Source organism: Procambarus clarkii, chromosome 19 (assembly GCF_040958095.1).
Source record: "Procambarus clarkii isolate CNS0578487 chromosome 19, FALCON_Pclarkii_2.0, whole genome shotgun sequence".
NCBI lineage: Eukaryota > Metazoa > Arthropoda > Malacostraca > Decapoda > Cambaridae > Procambarus > Procambarus clarkii.
The window spans coordinates 34468902-34491666 of NC_091168.1; the positions used below are offsets into that span (position 1 = coordinate 34468902).

The 22765-nt window shown below is 50.2% G+C and overlaps 1 protein-coding gene across 2 annotated transcripts in view; it reads right to left on the reverse strand.

Annotated features, from left to right (window-relative positions):
• shn (schnurri) overlaps positions 1 to 22765 on the reverse strand; it is a 169768-nt gene that overhangs the window by 87204 nt on the left and 59799 nt on the right. The window contains exon 2 of one of the 2 annotated variants that reach the window (XM_045741105.2): positions 420 to 530. The exons of the other annotated variant lie outside the window; for it this stretch is intronic. The gene's annotated coding sequence lies outside the window, so the exon portion shown is untranslated. The remainder of the gene's footprint in view (positions 1 to 419; positions 531 to 22765) is intronic. 2 annotated transcript variants of the gene reach the window in all.

Genomic DNA, 22765 nt, shown 5'->3' on the forward strand with positions numbered 1-22765 from the left:
GCAGAATAGAACCAGTGAAGAGCAGAGGTGCCATAGGCACAATCAGAGAACACTGTATAAACATCAGAGGTCCGCGGTTGTTCAACGTCCTCCCAGCAAGCATAAGAAATATTGCCGGAACAACCTTGGACATCTTCAAGAGGAAACTAGTATAGTTTTCTCCAAGGAGTGCCGGACCAACCGGGCTGTGGTGGGTATGTGGGCCTGCGGGCCGCTGCAAGCAACAGCCTGGTGGACCAAACTCTCACAAGTCAAGCCTGGCCTCGGGCCCGGCTTGGGGAGTAGAACTCCCAGAACCCCATTAAGCAGGTATCAAGCAGTTGTAGATAGTGGTGATAGGCAAGGGGGGGGGAGAAAGCTTGTACTACTCTGCGAGGGGAGGAAGGGGGGGGGGAGTACTAAGCTTAGGGGGAGGGTACCTTGATGAGAAGGTTCAACTAAGTTGTTGAGGTCTGGTGTGGAGAATAGCATGAGGCCCCCGCCAGACATCAGAAAGCCACTCACAACAGCCACGAGGATCATACCTGCACCTGTGGAAGACAAACATAACAATATAATATTGGTTGGTGTTTATTGTTGGAGGTCGAGGGGGGGGGAAGGGAAGTGAGGGGGGGGGGAGTGTGTACGTGGGGGTGTGCAGGTATGGTGTAACAGGTGTGGGGTGAAGGGGGTGTGGGGTGAGGTGTGTGTGTGGGGGGGGGGAGGGGTGATGGGAGAGTGAGGTATATACTTCACAGTGTAAAGTCTTAAGTAACATGATGTTTAACGGTGACAAGTTCCAGGTACTGAGGAATGGTGTAAACGAGGAAGTTAAACGAAACACAAGGTACAGGACACACTCAGACCTACTCATAGAGGGAAAGCAACATGTAAAAGATCTGGGAATTGTGATTACTTTTAATTATGAATTACGACCTGACATTTAGTGAACATAACCGAGCAAATATAGCGGCGGCGGCCATGACAATGATAAGATGGATTACGAGAACGTTCACGTCCAGAGACCCCACTGTAATCTTGAGGTTATCTTGAGATGATTTCGGGGCTTTAGTGTCCCCGCGGCCCGGTCCTCGACCAGGCCTCCACCCCCAGGAAGCAGCCCGTGACAACTGACTAACACCCAGGTACCTATTTTACTGCTAGGTAACAGGGGCATAGGGTGAAAGAAACTTTGCCCATTGTTTCTCGCCGGCGCCTGGGATCGAACCCAGGACCACAGGATCACAAGTCCAGTGTGCTGTCCGCTCGGCCGACCGGCTCCCCTGCTAATACTATTTACATCACTGGTGCTGTCCCGTCTCGAGCACTGCTCAGTACTCACCTCCCTATTCAGAGCGGAAGAGATGTGAATTAGAAGGAATACAGAGAACATACACGGCACGCATAGACACGATACAACATGTAGATTATTGGGACCGTCTCAAAGCTCTCAAAATGTACTCACTAGAAAGGAGACGACGACAAAGGTATCAAGTAATATATACATGGAAGATACTGGAGGGCCAGGTCCCAAATTTGCACAGGACAATAATAATATACTGGAGCTAAAGATACGGAAGGAAATGAAGAATAGAACCAGTGAGGAGTAGAGGTGCCATAGGCACAATCAGAGAATACTGCCTGAACATCAGAGGTCCACAGCTGTTCAACACCCTCCCAGCAAGCATTAGAAATGTTGCTGGAACAAAGATGGCTATATTCAAGAGCCACTTAGATCAATTCTTGCAAGAAGTGCTGGACCAACCAGGCTGTAATGGATATGTGGGCCTGCGGGCCGCTGCAAGCAACAGCCTGGTGGACCAAGTTATCACAAGTCAAACCTGGCCCCGGGCCGGGCTCGGGAGTAACCGAACTCCCAGAACCCCATCAAGCAGTATATAGGTTTTGTCGCCACATAATGTGAAGGGCCTGCGACAGTGGTTTTTACAGTTCTTGATGAATATGGAGTTCCAAGAATCCGGGCCTGGTGCAGAGTGCATAGGCATACTGTTTATGGCTTCTTTAAAATCCAGTGGAGATAGGGTGACGTCTGATATATGATTTGATGTTGGTATCACATCCATGAAAAATTCATTTGCGTTATCAATCTTTAATGTGTTTAGTGGCTCGCTGAAAACAGAGTCGTATTGATTCCTCAGTATTTCGCTCATTTCTGTATTGTCATCGGTGAAAGTTCCATCTCCCTTTCGCAGGGGCCCGATACTAGATGTGTTTTTTTCATCTTGATTTTGCATAGGAGAAAAAATATTTCGGATTTCTCTCTATTTCACTTATGACCTTTTGCTCTCTTTGCCTCTCCTGGGTTTTGTATGATTCTTGTAGCTTGAGTTCAATTGTTTCTGTTTCTCTACCTAACCTTCTTCGCCGTTCTTGAGATAGGGTGCGACTCTCAAGTTGTTCCGCGATTAGTCTTCTTCGCCTATAGAGGGAACGACGTTCCCGTTCCAATCTACACCTCTTCCTCTTTGTTTCTTAGGGGTATGCGGTTTAAACATATTTCTAGTGCAACTGAGCTTAGTTTTTCCAGGCACTGGTTCAGGTTTGCATTTCCTAGCTGTTCTTCCCAGCTTACTTCTGTGAGGTCTTGGTGTATTTGCTCCCAGTTAATCTGTTAGTAAAATTTAATTTGCTGAACTCCCCCCCCCCCCTGGGGCACGGGACTGGTTGAGGTCTGCTCCCCATGCTGGTCTGAACTTCAATTAAGTTGTGATCTGAGTAACAGGTATTTGTAATCATTATGTTCCTGATCAATTCATCGTTGGTGGAGGGCATTTAGCTGCTCCTTACAATTATCTCCCTTCCCTCCTCCTCCTCCTACCTCTCTCCCTACCTCCCTCTCCCTCTCCCTCCCCCCCAGCAAGATGGCCGCACCTGTTGACTCCCTGGCTAAGGGTGCAGACAGCGGCAGGAATGGTGCCAAGTGTGGGGTCTCCAGCAGGGTGTGGCACTCCCACACCTGCCACTCCCACACCTGGCACACCTGTCTTGCTACCATGGCCTCGTGCCCCCCCCCCCCCCCCCCGTCTCTCCATAACGTATCTCCCCCTCCAAGGTGAATATAGGCCTAATTTAAATATAGGCCTAATGAAATACAGGCGTAGTGGAATATGAGTTTTATAAAATATAGGCCTACTTGAATAGGTCTATATGGAATATAGGCCTAGTGAAATATAAGCCTAGTTGAATATAAGTCTTGTGGCTACCGTGTGGTGCTTCCGAGGATCAACGTCCCCGCGGCCCGCTCTCTGACTAGGCCTCCTGGTTTGTGGTCTGGTCAACCAAGCTGTTGGACGCGGCTGCTCGCAGCCTGACGTAGGAATCGGGCCCCACGGCCATTGATCCCTGGAAGCTACACAAGGTAGCCATCTCAGCCTATCCTCATAGCTTAACCCTCTTAGCTCCGGGACCAGTCTTGTGGCAAACCTTTGTACCTTTTCAGTTTCGGCTCCATGCCGGTGCTACACCTGCATGGAACCACACACCTGTATGGTGTAGCTGCCTTCTGCTCTCCTCTCTCCTTTTCGCATCTGCATTACCTTGCACTTGTTGGGATTGACTTCAAGCAACCATTTTTGTTACCAATCATGGAAGTTGGTGGTTGTTGTGGTAGTGATGGTAGTAATGATGGTGGTGGTAAACGTGACGTTGGTAGTTATGGATAGGTGGTGGTGGTGGTGGTTTGTGGTGGGTGGGGGGAGTGGTGGTGGTGGTGGGTGGGGGGAGTGGTGGTGGTGGTGGTGGCCGCGTCACTGTTCTGGGAAACTCTGGAAACGAAGTTTGCCTCATATTCCCAGAATCGGCCGCTCCCCCCCCCCCCCCCTCCCTTCTTCCCCAAAGAACCTTCTACCTCCCTCCCTCCTGCCTCGCTCCCTCCTGCCTCCCTCCCTCCTGTCTCCCAAGTGCCTCCCCCCCCTCCCCCCCCCCGTGCTTCCTACACAGCCCCCGGACAACAAGGGCGCGGGCCAGGGCGCCTCTCACCACCGCTACACCACTATGCTTGTAAAAGCACCTTCATCACCTTCAGTGATTAAGTGCTTAATTGCACACTAGTTTCTTTATCAGCTACCTCACCCTGTCAGGGTAAATGAGACAAATGTATGTGACTGCATGTATGTGTGTATATATGTATGTGTATGTGTGTGTGTGTATGTATATGTATGGGTATAAAGCAAATATGGAAGCTGATCAGAATTACATTTCACCTTTGTGAATGTACATTAATGACACTATGTAAAAGACACATCTAATACTTTATGTAGGACATACGTAAATCTGTGTATCTTTGTATTTACGTATGTAGGTTAGCTTAGCATTTTAAAAGCACCGAATCACCTTCTGTGGTTGAGTGTTCAATAAACCCCTGAACTGTATGTTTAACACTTCTCTAACCCTGTCCATGGAGGACAGAAGAAAATGTATATATGCTGGTTAGCATTGTAAATGTGTGGCCACGTCTGTGGTAGAAAATAATAATAATAAAAAAAAAAAAAAAAAAAAAAAACACCACTATGACATAAACATTGACGCAATACACACATATGTTGCAAAACCTTTCGACCAATGTGGACAATAACGATGAATTGATCAGGAACATAATGATTACAAATACCTGTTACTCAGATCACAACTTAATTGAAGTTCAGACCAGCATGGGGAGCAGACCTGCCCAACCAGTCCCGAGCCCCATGGGGGGGGGGGGGAGTTCAGCAAATTCAATTTTACTAACAGATTAACTGGGAGCAAATACACCAAGACCTGACAGAAATAAGCTGGGAAGAACAGCTAGAAAATGTAAACCTGAACCAGTGCCTGGAAAAACTAAGCTCAGTAGCACTAGAAATATGTTTAAACCGCATACCCTTAAGAAACAGAGGAAGAGATGCAGATTGGAACGGGAACGTCGTTCCCTCTATAGGCGAAGAAAACGAATCGCGGAACAACTTGAGAGTCGCACCCTATCTCAAGAACGGCGAAGAAGGTTAGGTAGAGAAACAGAAACAATTGAACTCAAGCTACAAGAATCATACAAAACCCAGGAGAGGCAAAGAGAGCAAAAGGCCATCAGTGAAATAGAGAGAAATCCGAAATATTTTTTCTCCTATGCAAAATCAAGATAAAAAAACACATCTAGTATCGGGCCCCTGCGACACAGAGATGCAACTTTCACAGATGACAATACAGAAATGAGCGAAATACTGAGGAATCAATACGACTCTGTCTTCAGGGAGCCACTAAACACACTGGAAATTGATGACCCAAATGAACTGGTCATGGATGTGATACCAACATTTGTGTATACTAATGTCGGAAGACCTTACCTTTAAAGAACACAATAAAGTAGCCGTCACAACTGCAAGAAAAATGGCAGGTTGGATAACAAGAACTTTTCAAATTAGAGATGCTATATCAAAGATGATACTCTTCAAAACGCTTGTGCTCTCTAGAGTGGAGTACTGCTGCACAATGACAGCCCTTTTCAAAGCTGGAGAAATTGTTGACCTGGAGAGCGTGCAGAGATCCTTTACTGCTAGAATCCACTCAGTAAAACATCTAAACTATTGGGACCGATTAAAGAGCCTAAATCTGTATTCTCTTGAGTGCAGGCGGGAGAGATACATAATAATTTACACGTGGAAAATAGTAGAGGGGCTGGTCCCAAACCTTATGGGACCACCCCCCCTACTAATATTTTTTTGCCCCCCCCCCCATATCTGGCAGGAGACTCAGGAAAGGGGCGCAGACTCTAGATGAGAACTAACTTGTGCTCTCTACCTCTTCTTGTGAGAGGTAACCTCTCCCTCTCTCACCACAAGACTGACGGAGTCCCTAGAGAGCAGCATTGTGCGTGAGTGTACCTGTGTACATGTGTACCTGTGTTACATGTGTTACATGTGTACCTGTGTACATTAGAACAGCCCGGTCTTCTGGGAAGGCGGCTTAACTTCCAGAGAACGCTGTTCAATATGGGCTTCTTGGAATAAGGCTTACACGCCTTGCCAAGCTGCTTGCCTGGCTGGCTGGCTGGCTGGCTGCCTGCCTGCCTGCCTGCCTGCCTGGCTGGCTGCCTGCCTGCCTGCCTGCCACCCTGCCTGCCTGCCTGCCACCCTGCCTGCCACCCTGCCTGCCTGCCTGGCTGCCTGCCTGCCACCCTGCCTGCCTGCCTGCCTGCCTGCCTGCCTGATTGCCTGCCTGCCTGGCTGCCTGCCTGCCTGCCTGGCTGCCACCCTGCCTGCCTGCCTGGCTGCCTGCCTGCCTGCCTGGCTGCCTGCCTGCCTGGCTGCCACCCTGCCTGCCTCCCATCCTGCCTGCCACCCTGCCTGCCACCCTGCCTGCCTGCCTGCCACCCTGCCTGCCACCCTGCCTGCCACCCTGCCTGCCTGCCTGGCTGCCTGCCTGCCTGGCTGCCTGCCTGCCACCCTGCCTGCCACCCTGCCTGCCACCCTGCCTGCCTGCCTGCCACCCTGCCTGCCTGCCTGCCACCCTGCCTGCCTGCCTGCCTGCCTGCCTGCCTGCTACCCTGGCTGCCTGCCTGCCTGCTACCCTGGCTGCCTGCCTGCCTGCTTGCTACCCTGGCTGCCTGCCTGCCTGCCTGCCTGCCTGCCTGCCTGCCTGCCTGCCTGCCTGCCTGCCTGTCTGTCTGTCTGCCTGCCTGCCTGCTACCCTGGCTGCCTGCCTGCCTGCTTGCTACCCTGGCTGCCTGCCTGGCTGCCACCCTGCCTGCCTCCCACCCTGCCTGCCACCCTGCCTGCCACCCTGCCTGCCTGCCTGCCACCCTGCCTGCCACCCTGCCTGCCACCCTGCCTGCCTGCCTGCCACCCTGCCTGCCACCCTGCCTGCCACCCTGCCTGCCTGCCTGCCACCCTGCCTGCCTGCCTGCTACCCTGGCTGCCTGCCTGCCTGCCACCCTGGCTGCCTGCCTGCCTGCCTGCTTGCTACCCTAGCTGCCTGCCTGCCTGCTACCCTGGCTGCCTGCCTGCCTGCCACCCTGCCTGCCTGCCACCCTGGCTGCCTGCCTGCCTGCCACCCTGGCTGCCTGCCTGCCACCCTGGCTGCCTGCCTGCCTGCCACCCTGGCTGCCTGCCACCCTGGCTGCCTGCCTGCCTGCCACCCTGGCTGCCTGCCTGCCTGCCTGCCTGCCTGCTACCCTGGCTGCCTGCCTGCCTGGCTGCCTGCCTGCCTGCTACCCTGTCTGCCTGCCTGCCACACCTGCCAAAACCCACTCACACCTGCTAGAGCTGGCTCACACTTGCTAAAGCCCACCCACACCTGCTAAAGCTCACCCACACCCAATAAAGCCCACCCACACCTGCTAGAGCTGGTTCACACGAGCTTGCTAGGCTACACCTGTAGCACAGCTGTTCAGACAGATCCTCTCAGGGAAGAATTCAGCAAATTCAATTTCAATAACAAACAGATTAACTGGGAACGAATAATGGAGACTTAAACCAGTGCTTTGAGAGTCCCAGCAACACTGGGAGTGTGTACAAGAGTCCCAGCAACACTGGGAGTGTGTACAAGAGTCCCAGCAACACTGGGAGTGTGTACAAGAGTCCCAGCAACACTGGGAGTGTGTACAAGTGTCCCAGCAACACTGGGAGAGTGTACAAGTGTCCCAGCAACACTGGGAGTGTGTACAAGAGTCCCAGCAACACTAGGAGTGTGTACAAGAGACCCAGCAACACTGGGAGAGTGTACAAGAGTCCCAGCAACACTGGGAGTGTGTACAAGTGTCCCAGCAACACTGGGAGAGTGTACAAGTGTCCCAGCAACACTGGGAGAGTGTACAAGAGTCCCAGCAACACTGGGAGAGTGTACAAGAGTCCCAGCAACACTGGGAGAGTGTACAAGAGTCCCAGCAACACTGGGAGAGTGTACAAGAGTTCCAGCAACACTGGGAGAGTGTACAAGAGTCCCAGCAACACTGGGAGTGTGTACAAGTGTCCCAGCAACACTGGGAGTGTGTACAAGTGTCCCAGCAACACTGGGAGTGTGTACATGAGTCCCAGCAACACTGGGAGAGTGTACAAGAGTCCCAGCAACACTGGGAGAGTGTACAAGAGTCCCAGCAACACTGGGAGAGTGTACAAGAGTCCCAGCAACACTGGGAGAGTGTACAAGAGTTCCAGCAACACTGGGAGAGTGTACAAGAGTCCCAGCAACACTGGGAGAGTGTACAAGAGTCCCAGCAACACTGGGAGTGTGTACAAGTGTCCCAGCAACACTGGGAGAGTGTACAAGTGTCCCAGCAACACTGGGAGTGTGTACAAGAGTCCCAGCAACACTAGGAGTGTGTACAAGAGATCCAGCAACACTGGGAGTGTGTACAAGTGTCCCAGCAACACTGGGAGAGTGTACAAGAGTCCCAGCAACACTGGGAGTGTGTACAAGTGTCCCAGCAACACTGGGAGTGTGTACATGAGTCCCAGCAACACTGGGAGAGTGTACAAGAGTCCCAGCAACACTGGGAGAGTGTACAAGAGTCCCAGCAACACTGGGAGAGTGTACAAGAGTCCCAGCAACACTGGGAGAGTGTACAAGAGTCCCAGCAACACTGGGAGAGTGTACAAGAGTCCCAGCAACACTGGGAGAGTGTACAAGAGTTCCAGCAACACTGGGAGAGTGTACAAGAGTCCCAGCAACACTGGGAGAGTGTACAAGAGTCCCAGCAACACTGGGAGAGTGTACAAGAGTCCCAGCAACACTGGGAGAGTGTACAAGAGTCCCAGCAACACAGGGAGAGTGTACAAGAGTCCCAGCAACACTGGGAGAGTGTACAAGAGTCCCAGCAACACTGGGAGAGTGTACAAGAGTCCCAGCAACACAGGGAGAGTGTACAAGAGTCCCAGCAACACTGGGAGAGTGTACAAGAGTCCCAGCAACACTGGGAGAGTGTACAAGAGTCCCAGCAACACTGGGAGAGTGTACAAGAGTCCCAGCAACACTGGGAGAGTGTACAAGAGTCCCAGCAACACAGGGAGAGTGTACAAGAGTCCCAGCAACACTGGGAGAGTGTACAAGAGTCCCAGCAACACTGGGAGAGTGTACAAGAGTCCCAGCAACACTGGCAGAGTGTACAAGAGTCCCAGCAACACTGGGAGAGTGTACAAGAGTCCCAGCAACACTGGGAGTGTGTACAAGAGTCCCAGCAACACTGGGAGAGTGGACAAGTGTCCCAGCAACACTGGGAGAGTGTACAAGTGTCCCAGCAACACTGGGAGAGTGTACAAGTGTCCCAGCAACACTGGGAGAGTGTACAAGAGTCCCAGCAACACTGGGAGAGTGTACAAGAGTCCCAGCAACACTGGGAGAGTGTACAAGAGTCCCAGCAACACTGGGAGAGTGTACAAGAGTCCCAGCAACACTGGGAGAGTGTACAAGAGTCCCAGCAACACTGGGAGAGTGTACAAGAGTCCCAGCAACACTGGGAGAGTGTACAAGAGTCCCAGCAACACTGGGAGAGTGTACAAGAGTCCCAGCAACACTGGGAGAGTGTACAAGAGTCCCAGCAACACTGGGAGAGTGTACAAGAGTCCCAGCAACACTGGGAGTGTGTACAAGTGTCCCAGCAACACTGGGAGAGTGTACAAGAGTCCCAGCAACACTGGGAGTGTGTACACTCTCCCAGCAACACTGGGAGAGTGTACAAGAGTCCCAGCAACACTGGGAGTGTGTACAAGTGTCCCAGCAACACTGGGAGAGTGTACAAGAGTCCCAGCAACACTGGGAGTGTGTACACTCTCCCAGCAACACTGGGAGAGTGTACAAGAGTCCCAGCAACACTGGGAGTGTGTACAAGTGTCCCAGCAACACTGGGAGAGTGTACAAGAGTCCCAGCAACACTGGGAGTGTGTACAAGTGTCCCAGCAACACTGGGAGAGTGTACAAGAGTCCCAGCAACACTGGGAGTGTGTACACTCTCCCAGCAACACTGGGAGAGTGTACAAGAGTCCCAGCAACACTGGGAGAGTGTACAAGAGTCCCAGCAACACTGGGAGAGTGTACAAGAGTCCCAGCAACACTGGGAGAGTGTACAAGAGTCCCAGCAACACTGGGAGAGTGTACAAGTGTCCCAGCAACACTGGGAGAGTGTACAAGAGTCCCAGCAACACTGGGAGAGTGTACAAGAGTCCCAGCAACACTGGGAGTGTGTACAAGTGTCCCAGCAACACTGGAAGAGTGTACAAGAGTCCCAGCAACACTGGGAGAGTGTACAAGAGTCCCAGCAACACTGGGAGTGTGTACACTCTCCCAGCAACACTGGGAGAGTGTACAAGTCACATACCACTAAGAAAGGAGAAAAAAGGTGCAATCTGGAAGGAGAACGGCGCGCCATCTATAGGCGAAGAAAACAAAGAGCAGAACATCGCCAACGCTGCACTCTACCCCAACAACGACGAGGAAGGCTGCGTAGGGAAATATAAACAATTGAGATAAAGTTTCAAGAATCATATAAAATCCAAGAGAGGCAAAGGGGGCCACAGGCCACAAGTGAAATAGAGAGGAACCCGAAATACTTTTTCTGGTAGACAAGAACAAAAAGTGCGTCCAGCATCGGGCCCTTGCGCAAGGGTGATGGAACTTTCACACATGACAACAAAGAAATGAGTGAAATACTGAGGCTTCACTGCGAGGGGTTCGTATCTTGCTGGCGTGCGATTAGGGGTTCACTTTTCGGTGAACTCCTGACCACAAGGGGCCTCGTAGCCTGGTGGATAGCGCGCAGGACTCGTAATTCTGTGGCGCGGGTTCGATTCCCGCACGAGGCAGAAACTAATGGGCAAAGTTTCTTTCACCCTGAATGCCCCTGTTACCTAGCAGTAAATAGGTACCTGGGAGTTAGTCAGCTGTCACGGGCTGCTTCCTGGGGGTGGAGGCCTGGTCTAGGACCGGGCCGCGGGGACACTAAAGCCCTTGAAATCATCTCAAGATAACATTGAACATTGATGAACCAAATGAATTCTTCATGAATGTGACACCACCATCGAACTATCAGATGTCAGCCTATATATCCCCTACCCACCCTGTCAATCAGATGTCACCCTAACCCCACTGGACTGTGAAGTAGCCATAGACAGCATGCCCAAGTACTCTGTACCAGGCCTAGACTCATGGAATTCTATACTCATTAAGAAGTGCAAAACACCACTATCACAGGGCCTAAACATCTTCTGGAGACTGAGCCTAGATCCTGGCGTCATCCCTGACATGCTTACAGCAGCGGAGAGCGCGACACTTCACAAAGGAGATAGTAAAGTGGATGTAAATAATTATAGACCAACAACTCTAACATCACACATCATAAAAATCTTTGAACGGGTGTTAAGAAGTAAGATTACAAACCACATGGAATCGCAACATCTACATAACTCTGGAAAACAAGGGTTCAGAACATGTGCAACACGGGTTGAGAGACGCTCCTGTCTCTCACAGTTGCTGGACCACTACGACCTGACCTTAGCTGCCGTGGAAGACAAGCAAAATGCAGATGTAATATACACAGACTTTGCAAAAGCTTTCGATTAACGTGACCATCTTCTTGAGATTATCTTGAGATACTTTCGGGGCTTTTAGTGTCCCCGCGGCCCGGTCCTCGACCAGGCCTCCACCCCCAGGAAGCAGCCCGTGACAGCTGACTAACACCCAGGTACCTAATTTACTGCTAGGTAACCATGGTGTTACTGCACACAAAATGCGTACAAAAGGAATTGTTGCCAAAGTAGGGAGATGGATCTTCAACTTGCTAACGAACAGAACGCAGAGTGTCATAGTCAACACAGTCAAATCCAGATCATCTACTGTGAAAAGCTCAGTCCCCACAAGGTACCGTACATGCTCCGGTGCTTTTCCTCATCCTAATACCAGACACAGACAAGGATACAAACTACAGCACTGTATCATCACTTGCAGATGACACCAGGATTTTCCTGCGAGTAGACAATATAGAGGACACGGCAAACCTCCAATCTGATGTAAATCAGGTCTTTCAATGGGCCACAGATTATAATATGAAGTTTAATGAAAATAAGTTCCAGTTCCTGCGCTATGAAAAATGTTTAAATTTAAAAACGGAAACCATATATAAAACACGATCAAGTCTCACTATAGAACGAAAAAGCAATGTAAAGGCTCTAGGAGTAACCATGTGAGAAGACCTTACCTCTACACAACACCATAAAGTAGCTGTCACAACTGTCAGACAAATGACAGGTTGGATAACAAGGACCTGCCAAACAAGGGACGCCAGACCAGTGATGATACTCTTCAAGACACAAGTGTTCTCTAGGGTGGAATATTGTTGCACACTAACAGCCCCATTCAGAGCCGGAGACATTGTTGACCTGGAGAGCGTGCAAAGATCCATTACTACTAGAATCCACTCTACAAGCCATCATAATTATTGGGACCGACTAAAGAGCCTAAATCTGTATTCTCTTGAGCGCAGGCGAGAGAGATACATAATAATTTACACGTGGACAATAGTAGAGGGGCTGGTCCCAAACCTGCACACAGAAATAACACCACATGAGACCAGGAGGCATGGCAGGATGTGCAGAATACCCCCGTTGAAGAGCAGAGGTGCAACAGGTACTCTGAGAGAGAACTATCAACATCAGAGGCCCGAGACTGTTCAACACGCTTCCACTACACATAAGGGACATAACTGGCAGACCCCTCACAGTGTTCAAGAGAGAACTATCAACATCAGAGGCCCGAGACTGTTCAACACGCTTCCACTACACATAAGGGACATAACTGGCCGACCCCTCACAGTGTTCAAGAGAGAACTATCAGCATCAGAGGCACGAGACTGTTCAACACGCTTCCACTACAAATAAGGGACATAACTGGCCGACCAGTTATGTCCCTTAACTGTGAGGGCTTGGTCCACCAGGCAGTTGTTTGGAGCGGCCCGCAGGCCCACATATCTACCCCAGCCCGGTTGGTCCGGCACTTTTTTTTTTAGAAAACAATCTAGTTTCCTCTTGAATATGTCCACGGTTGTTCCAACAATATTTCTTATGCTTGCTGGGAGGACGTTGAACAACCGAAGACCTCTGATGTTCATACAGTGTTCTCTGATTGTGCCTATGGCACCTCTGCTCTTCACTGGTTCTATTCTGCATTTTTTCGATATCGTTCACTCCAGTACGTTGTTATTTTACTGTGTAGATTTGGGACCTGTCCCTCCAGTATTTTCCATATGTATATTATTTGGTATCTCTCTCGTCTCCTTTCCAGTGAGTACATTTAGAGAGCTTTGAGACGATCCCAATAATTTAGGTGCTTTATCTCGTCTATGCGTGCCGTATATGTTCTCTGTATTCCCTCTATTTCAGTAATCTCTCCTGCTCTGAAGGGGGAAGTGAGTACTGAGCAGTACTCAAGACGGGACAGCACAAGTGACTTCTATAGTACAAACATTGTGATGGGATCCCTGGATTTGAAAGTTCTCGTAATCCATCCGATCATTTTCCTAGCTGACACAATATTTGCTTGGTTATGCTCCCTAAAATTTAGGTCGTCAGACATCATTATTCCCAAATCCTTTACATGTTGCTCTCCTACTATGGGCAGATTTGATTGTGTTTTGTACCCTGTATTATGTTTAAGGTCATCATTACACCGCTTGTCTTACTCTGTGGTAATGAGAAAACCGTATATACGGCCCAACACCTCGTGTGGTTATATATAGAAAACTTACAATTTTTTCCATATTTATACAATACTAGATACAAGTATCTAGAAAAGGCAAAGATTTATTGTGCTCTATGTCCAGCCACTTGGACTGGACGGTAGAGCGACGGTCTCGCTTCATGCAGGTCGGGGTTCAATCCCCGACCGTCCAAATGGTTGGGCACCATTCCTTCTCCCCCCCGTCCCATCCCAAATCCTTATCCTGACCCCTTCCACGTGCTATATAGTCGTAATGGCTTGACGCTTCCTTTGATAATTAAACAAAAATCTGAGCCTCTATTTCCATTGCGGCGTTGGATTACGTATTTCTAAATTTCTATTTTGGGACAACCCAGATCAACTCGCGCCAGCCTGGTGGCTTTACAAGGTCACAATATGCTACTGAATGGTTTCAAAATGCTACTTAATAGTTTCAAAATGCTACTTAATAGTTTCAAAATGCTACTTAATAGTTTCAAAATGCTACTTAATAGTTTCAAAATGCTACTTAATAGATTTTTCTCAATTAAAAGACTTTTTCTTCGCTCACAGATTTTCCTGTGAGTGAGGAACTGCTGTATTTCTTGGTGGTGAATGTCCTTGTGTGTGTGTGTGTGTGTGTGTGTGTGTGTGTGTGTGTGTGTATGTGTGTGTGTGTGTGTGTGTGTGTGTGTGTTTACTAGTTGTGTTTTTACGGGGGTTGAGCTTTGCTCTTTCGGCCCGCCTCTCAACTGTCAATCAACTGTTTACTAACTACTTTTTTTTTTTCTCTCCACACCACACACACACACACACACCAGGAAGCAGCCCGTGACAGCTGACTAACTCCCAGGTACCTATTTACTGCTAGGTAACAGGGGCATTCAGGGTGAAAGAAACTTTGCCCATTTGTTTCTGCCTCGTGCGGGAATCGAACCCGCGCCACAGAATTACGAATCCTGCGCGCTATCCACCAGGCTACGAGGCCCCTAGTGTGTGTGTGTGTGTGTGTGTGTGTGTGTGTGTGTGTGTGTGTGTGTGTGTGTGTGTGTGTGTGTGTGTGTGTGTGTGTGTGTGTGTGTGTGTGTGTGTGTACTCACCTAGTTGTACTCACCTGGTTGTGCTTGTGGGGGTTGAGCTCTGGCTCTTTGGTCCCGCCTCTCAACTGTCAATCAACAGGTGTACAGGTTCCTGAACCTACTGGGCTCTATCATATCTACACTTGAAACTGTGTATGGAGTCAGCCTCCACCACATCACTTCCTAATGCATTCCATTTGTCAACCACTCTGACACTAAAAAAGTTCTTTCTAATATCTCTGTGGCTCATTTGGGCACTCAGTTTCCACCTGTGTCCCCTAGTGCGTGTGCCCCTTGTGTTAAATAGCCTGTTGACCAGACCACACACTAGAAGGTGAAGGGACGACGACGTTTCGGTCCGTCCTGGACCATTCTCAAGTCGATTGTAAGAGAATGACAATCGATTTGAGAATGGTCCAGAACGGACCGAAACGTCGTCGTCCCTTCACCTTCTAGTGTGTGGTCTGGTCAACATACTTTAGCCACGTTATTGTGACTCATCGCCTGCAAATAGCCTGTCTTTATCTACCCTCTCGATTCCCTTGAGAATCTTGAATGTGGTGATCATGTCCCCCCTAACTCCTCTGTCTTCCAACGAAGTGAGGTTTAATTCCCGTAATCTCTCCTCGTAGCTCATACCTCTCAGCTCGGGTACTAGTCTGGTGGCAAACCTTTGAACCTTTTCCAGTTTAGTCTTATGCTTGACTAGATATGGACTCCATGCTGGAGCCGCATACTCCAGGATTGGTCTGACATATGTGGTATATAATGTTCTGAAAGATTCCTTGCACAAGTTTCTAAAGGCCGTTCTCTCTTGTTTGGGCACACAGTGTCTAGTGTGTGCAGGTGGGGAGGGGGGCACAGGTGTGCAGGGGGCTGGGGCACAGGTGTGTGCAGGTGTGGGAGGAAAGACAGGTGTGTGCAGGTCTCCTTGGGTATACGAAATAAAGGGGTCAGGGTGAGCCGCTCGGCTACCCTGAGCAAGTAGGGCAGGAGGCCCTAACCTATCACCCTCCACCACCCACCCACCCACCCTCCCTACCATTCATTACCCCCCCCCCAGACACCCACTACCCTATCCCCCCCCCCCTTCTCACCCACTGTGAACCCAACCACCCATTTATCCACCACCCACCCACTACGCTACCCACCTACAGAGCAACTATCCATCCATCCCCACCCATCCCACCTCGCAGGTCCTCCGGGAACCTCCACGACCCACGACCCACGACCCACCTGGTGAGAGGTGTGGACCAACAGCATCTCCCTCACAACAAGACACAACAGACCAATAGTTCCGCTACCCCCCATAACTCTGGCGCTAACACTCTCTAAGGCGGCATATTGTTTCACACTAACCACCCCATTAGAGGCTGGAGAAGTCGTTGACGCCGGCTGCACTAAAGACTCATTAATGTGTTCCAAAGAGAGCTGGGTGCTCCAAAGGATGCCTAATGAACCAGGCTGTGATTCCTACGTCAGACTGCGAGCAGCTGCGTCTAACAGCCTGGTTGACCAGACTACCAATTAGGAAGCGTGGTTGAGATGTGGATATCAGTATTCCCTGGAGCGCAGGCAGGAGAGACTATAATCTGCCAGCTGGGAGTATTAGACCTGCTGGCTCCAGTCCTACACGCGGAAATAACATCACATTCTGCTATGGCGGTATGTCCACTCACAAGATGAGTGGCGCTGCCCAATAAACTCGCCCCTCGGGGCAAAATTTAAAATTTAAATCACGTCAGACCATCAGAAGGCCTAGCACCACATATAGATCTATTAAAAAAACAGGAAATGTATATGTTTATCTCTCAGAATGTTTGGTAATATGTTTATTGTTTGTGATGTGTGTCTATGTATGTATTAACACGATGTACTGAACGGGGTGAGAATAGCTTGAGCTACCTCATCCCTTTGTCTGTATTTTACCTCAATAAACTTATTTCAATTTCAATTTATTAAAAAATAGGGGCAATAAACCTATTTAGGAGTCAATTATATAAACATTAAGAGCTCATTAAGGCTGGCTAACACCCTCCCGCTAAATGTGAGAGTCATTAAGAGTATGTTCGTGAAGGAACCGGGTCAACACCTCCAAAGGATCCATGATCAACCTGGCTGTGGTTCCTAGTCTAACAGCACGCTGCGGTGCCCAACAGTCTGGTCGACCACACCGTCGGAGACTGCGGGGACAATGACCCCGGAACCGTCTCCAGGTATCGAGTTGAGACCCGTGAGTATCTCTCCAGACTCCACACCGAACGCTCCAGACTCCACACCGAACACTCCAGACTCCACACCGAACACTCCAGACTCCACACCGAACACTCCAGACTCCACACCGAACGCTCCAGACTCCACACCGAACACTCCAGACTCCACACCGAACACTCCAGACTCCACACCGAACGCTCCAGACTCCACACCGAACACTCCAGACTCCACACCGAACACTCCAGACTCCACACCGAACACTCCAGACTCCACACCGAACACTCCAGACTCCACACCGAACACTCCAGACTCCACACCGAACGCTCCAGACTCCACACCGAACACTCCAGACTCCACACCGAACACTCCAGACTCCACACCGAACGCTCCAGACTCCACACCGAACACTCCAGACTCCACACCGAACACTCCAGACTCCACACCGAACACTCCAGACTCCACACCGAACACTCCAGACTCCACACCGAACACTCCAGACTCCACACCGAACGCTCCAGATTCCACACCGAACACTGGACCGTAACTGAACACCAACATTATAATGGTCCAGATCTCCAGGACCAACTGAAACACGGTCGGTCCTTCACCTGGTGATGCCTAGTCATCACCAACCTTCACCTAGCGGGGGGCTCAATAAGGTGATATATTAAGTGAACAAATCCACAAGGACCGTGATGAGGGTTCGAACCTACGCCCGGGATGTTCCCAGACGCGCCTTAGTCAACTGTACCGTTGGTGAGGCAAGGTAGTAGTGAGGTAAGGTAGTAGTGAGACAAGGTAGGGGAAAGTAGGCAGCCACATGCCCAGGTGAGGTAGCCTCAGACGCCTCCCCCCCCCCTCCCCGCAACCTCCCTCCCCACACCCCACTCTCAGCTCCCCGCTACCCTCTCCCCACACCCCACTCTCAGCTCCCCGCAACCTCCCTCCCCACACCCCACTCTCAGCTCCCCGCAACCTCCCTCCCCACACCCCACTCTCAGCTCCCCGCAACCTCCCTCCCCACACCCCACTCTCAGCTCCCCGCTACCCTCTCCCCACACCCCACTCTCAGCTCCCCGCTACCCTCTCCCCACACCCCACTCTCAGCTCCCCGCAACCTCCCTCCCCACACCCCACTCTCAGCTCCCCGCAACCTCCCTCCCCACACCCCACTCTCAGCTCCCCGCTACCCTCTCCCCACACCCCACTCTCAGCTCCCCGCAACCTCCCTCCCCACACCCCACTCTCAGCTCCCCGCTACCCTCTCCCCACACCCCACTCTCAGCTCCCCGCTACCCTCTCCCCACACCCCACTCTCAGCTCCCCGCAACCTCCCTCCCCACACCCCACTCTCAGCTCCCCGCTACCCTCTCCCCACATTGTAAGTGTGGCCAAGTTCCCGGCGTGGCCGAGCACAGCTGGGCCAGGAGCTGGACATTGTTGTGTGTACTTACTCTCTCGTCTGGCTACACCACCACCACACCACTACACCACCCACCACACCACCACCACCACACTGTAACGGGGGGTGGGGGAAATAAGCTCTATCTTGTCCATTATTCCACCCCCCCAGTTAAAAAACGAGGCCGGGGGAAACAGCTCTCTCTAGTCCGTTATCCCGTCCCCAGTTAGCTAACTATTCTAGAGCACCCTCCAGAGTTCCTAAGGCAACCTCTCTCGTTCAACACCTTGTAACCTAGGTATTTGACTACCTAGGTGCTAAGACTACAAGGCGCCGTCACTTGATCAGTTACCCGAAACTCTAGAGAGAACTCTAGAATACAGAATCATTGCCACAAACGTATAAGAGAAAACGAAAGGAAAGAAATGAATAGTGAAGTAATTAGTGAGGGCTTGGGGGTGAGAGGGAGAGAGGTGGGAGGAGCGAGGAGGGTCATTAGTTGAAAGTGAGAATTTAGAGATGGGTGGAGGGAGAGGTGTAGATAGGTAGAAGTAGAAGAGTAGATAGAAGTAGAAGAGTAGATAGTAGAAGACGAAATGCTGCCACCATCCATTCTAGACCATTACATACAAGACAAGGAATGGAACTTGCCTGTATCACAAAATTATCAAAAGATGTTATCATGAGTTCATTATTAGTAGTTCCCATCTTTATCATGTATCAACTCCAAACATGTACTCATTTATATCATGAACCCAGTAACCCCTGAGGCTTTCTCAAATCCTCAACTCAAAGCTCTAGGGCACAAAGTTAAACACAATTTAAATAATAAATTCATAATTATATTTCACATGAAGTATCATAATATAGCAATCCAATTAAAATGTTCCAGTTTAATATGCAAAGTGAGTCATCATCCAAGAATTCGAGAACCCTACAACTTGACTGCCCCTGATCATCACACAACACTTGTAAAACACGACCAAGTCACCTTAATGTTCACTCACCGAGGACTGAGTCTAAGTTGAATAGAGAGGGGGGGGGGGTCTGTAGTTGACGGAGACTCCCGCCCTGCCGGCCGACAGCCTCCCTGGTAGGGCTGTCTTCTCTCTGCTCTCCTGGCTCGTCTGCTGCTCTGTCTGTTAATGCTCTTTCTGGATAGCTCTCCGAGTTTATATTGGGGAACCTAGTAGCTAACTCCGCCCACAAATAGATAGCCTCCGGCACTACCAAGCCACTCCTTAAACGTCGGCTTGTTTGAAGGCTACCAGACTACAATTAAGAGCTTAGCGGAAGCAAGGTGAAATTCTCATGATCTGACCTCAGGTCACTTGAGGTCATTAACGCTTTGAGGTGTGAGATCTCAGGCAGACAACTGGCGCCTTTCCAAATCCGTCTGTGACTCATATTCTATATATATTTTAAATAAACTAACCCAAACACTTTTACAGTGTTACAACACCACCACTACACCACCACCACTACACCACCACCACCACCACCACACCACCACCACACCAGCAGCTCCTCCTCTCTACACCACTACATTAGTCACGCACACACCAGCTAATTCTCTCGGTATCCCACTCTATCAACATGCAACATAAGAATAAAGGTAACTCCAGCAGGGCCTATTGGTCCATACGAGGCAGCTCCTATTGGTCCATACGAGGCAGCTCCTATTGGTCCATACGAGGCAGCTCCTATTGGTCCATACGAGGCAGCTCCTATTGGTCCATACGAGGCAGCTCCTATTGATCCATACGAGGCAGCTCCTATTGATCCATACGAGGCAGCTCCTATTGGTCCATACGAGGCAGCTGCTGTTGGTCCATACGAGGCAGCTGATATTGGTCCATACGAGGCAGCTGATATTGGTCCATACGAGGCAGCTGATATTGGTCCATACGAGGCAGCTGATATTGGTCCATACGAGGCAGCTGATATTGGCCCATACGAGGCAGCTGATATTGGTCCATACGAGGCAGCTGATATTGGTCCATACGAGGCAGCTGCTATTGGTCCATACGAGGCAGCTGCTATTGGTCCATACAAGGCAGCTGATATTGACCCATACGAGGCAGCTCCTATTGGTCCATACGAGGCAGCTGATATTGGCCCATACGAGGCAGCTCCTATTGGTCCATACGAGGCAGCTGATATTGGTCCATACGAGGCAGCTGCTATTGGTCCATACGAGGCAGCTGATATTGGTCCATACGAGGCAGCTCATATTGGTCCATACGAGGCAGCTGCTATTGGTCCATACCTGCTTGATGGGGTTCTGGGAGTTGTTCTACTCCCCAAGCCAAGTCCGAGGCCAGGCTTGACTAGTGAAAGTTTGGTCCACCAGGCTGTTGCTTGGAGCAACCCACATACCCACCACAGCCCGCTTGGTCCGGTACTCCTTGGAGAAAACAATCTAGGTTCCTCTTGAAGATGTCCACGGTTGTTCCGGCAATATTTCTGATGCTCGCTGGGAGGACGTTGAACAACCGCGGACCTCTGATGTTTATACAAGCAGCTCCTATTTATAACCACCATACTGTATTTATATTTATATCCACAACCGTTAGGCTAACCAAAAACGTACGAATTATACATCCCACCATACAACCCCCATACAACCCCACCATACAACCCCCATACAAGCCACCATACAACCCCCATACAAGCTACCATACAATCCCACCATACAACCCACCATACAAGCCACCATACAAGCCACCATACAACCCCACCATACAAGCCACCATACAAACCCACCATACAAGCCACCATACAAACCCACCATACAAGCCACCATACAAACCCACCATACAACCCACCATACAACCCCACCATACAACCCACCATACAACCCCACCATACAACCCCACCATACAAGCCACCATACAAACCCACCATACAACCCCAACATACAAGCCACCATACAACCCCACCATACAAGCCACCATACAACCCCACCATACAAGCCACCATACAACCCCCCATACATCCCACCATACAACCCTCCATACAAGCCACCATACAAGCCCACCATACAAGCTACCATACAAGCCACCATACAAGCCACCATACAACCCCACCATACAACCCCACCATACATCCCACCATACAACCCCACCATACATCCCACCATACAACCCCCATACAACCCCACCATACAACCCCACCATACAACCCCACCATACAACCCCACCATACAACCCCACCATACAACCCCACCATACAACCCCACCATACAACCCCACCATACAACCCACCATACAACCCCACCATACAACCCCACCATACAACCCACCATACAAGCCACCATACAACCCCACCATACATCCCCACCATACATCCCACCATACAACCCACCATACAACCCACCATACAACCCCACCAAACAACCCACCATTCAACCCACCATACAACCCCACCATACAACCCACCATACAACCCCACCATACAACCCCACCATACAACCCCACCATACAACCCACCATACAACCCCACCATACAACCCCACCATACAAGCCACCATACAAACCCACCATACAACCCACCATACGAACCCACCATACAACCCCACCATAAAACCCCACCATACAAACCCACCATGCAACCCACCATACAACCCCACCATACATCCCCACCATACAACCCACCATACAAACCCACCATACAACCCACCATACAACCCCAACATACAAGCCACCATACAACCCCACCATACAAGCCACCATACAACCCCACCATACAAGCCACCATACAAGCCACCATACAACCCCACCATACAACCCCACCATACAACCCCACCATACAACCCACCATACAACCCACCATACACCCCACCATACAACCACACCATACAACCCACCATACAACCCCTACCATACAAGCCAATGTATTGCGAGGACGATAGCGAGACCATCGGGGCTGATGCGTAAACAACGTCCAAATTACGGTGGTTTGAATTGGTACATACACGCGGCATCCTTAAGTGCCCGCTCCCACCGTGGCAGCGCACACACGCGCACACACGCACTCCTTACTACCATACAAACCCTTTGATCACCTTGTGTAGTTGAGTGCTAATAGCCCACCACACTATATGTTGTCTAACACCCATATGTACGGCAAGGTCGTATATGTATGTGTTTAATATTATATTATATATATATATATATATATATATATATATATATATATATATATATATATATATATATATATATATACATCCTTTCTAGATGTAAGTCATGGAAAAGAGCGGAGGTTTCCACACTGCAGTCTACACTAAGGAAACGAACATAGGAATGTGCCTAAATGCCAACAGCGACTGCCCAGACAGGTACAAGAGTGTTGTTAACGCATATGTCGACCGTGCTCTCAGCCACAGCTCAGAATGGAAGCAAGTCGACGAAGA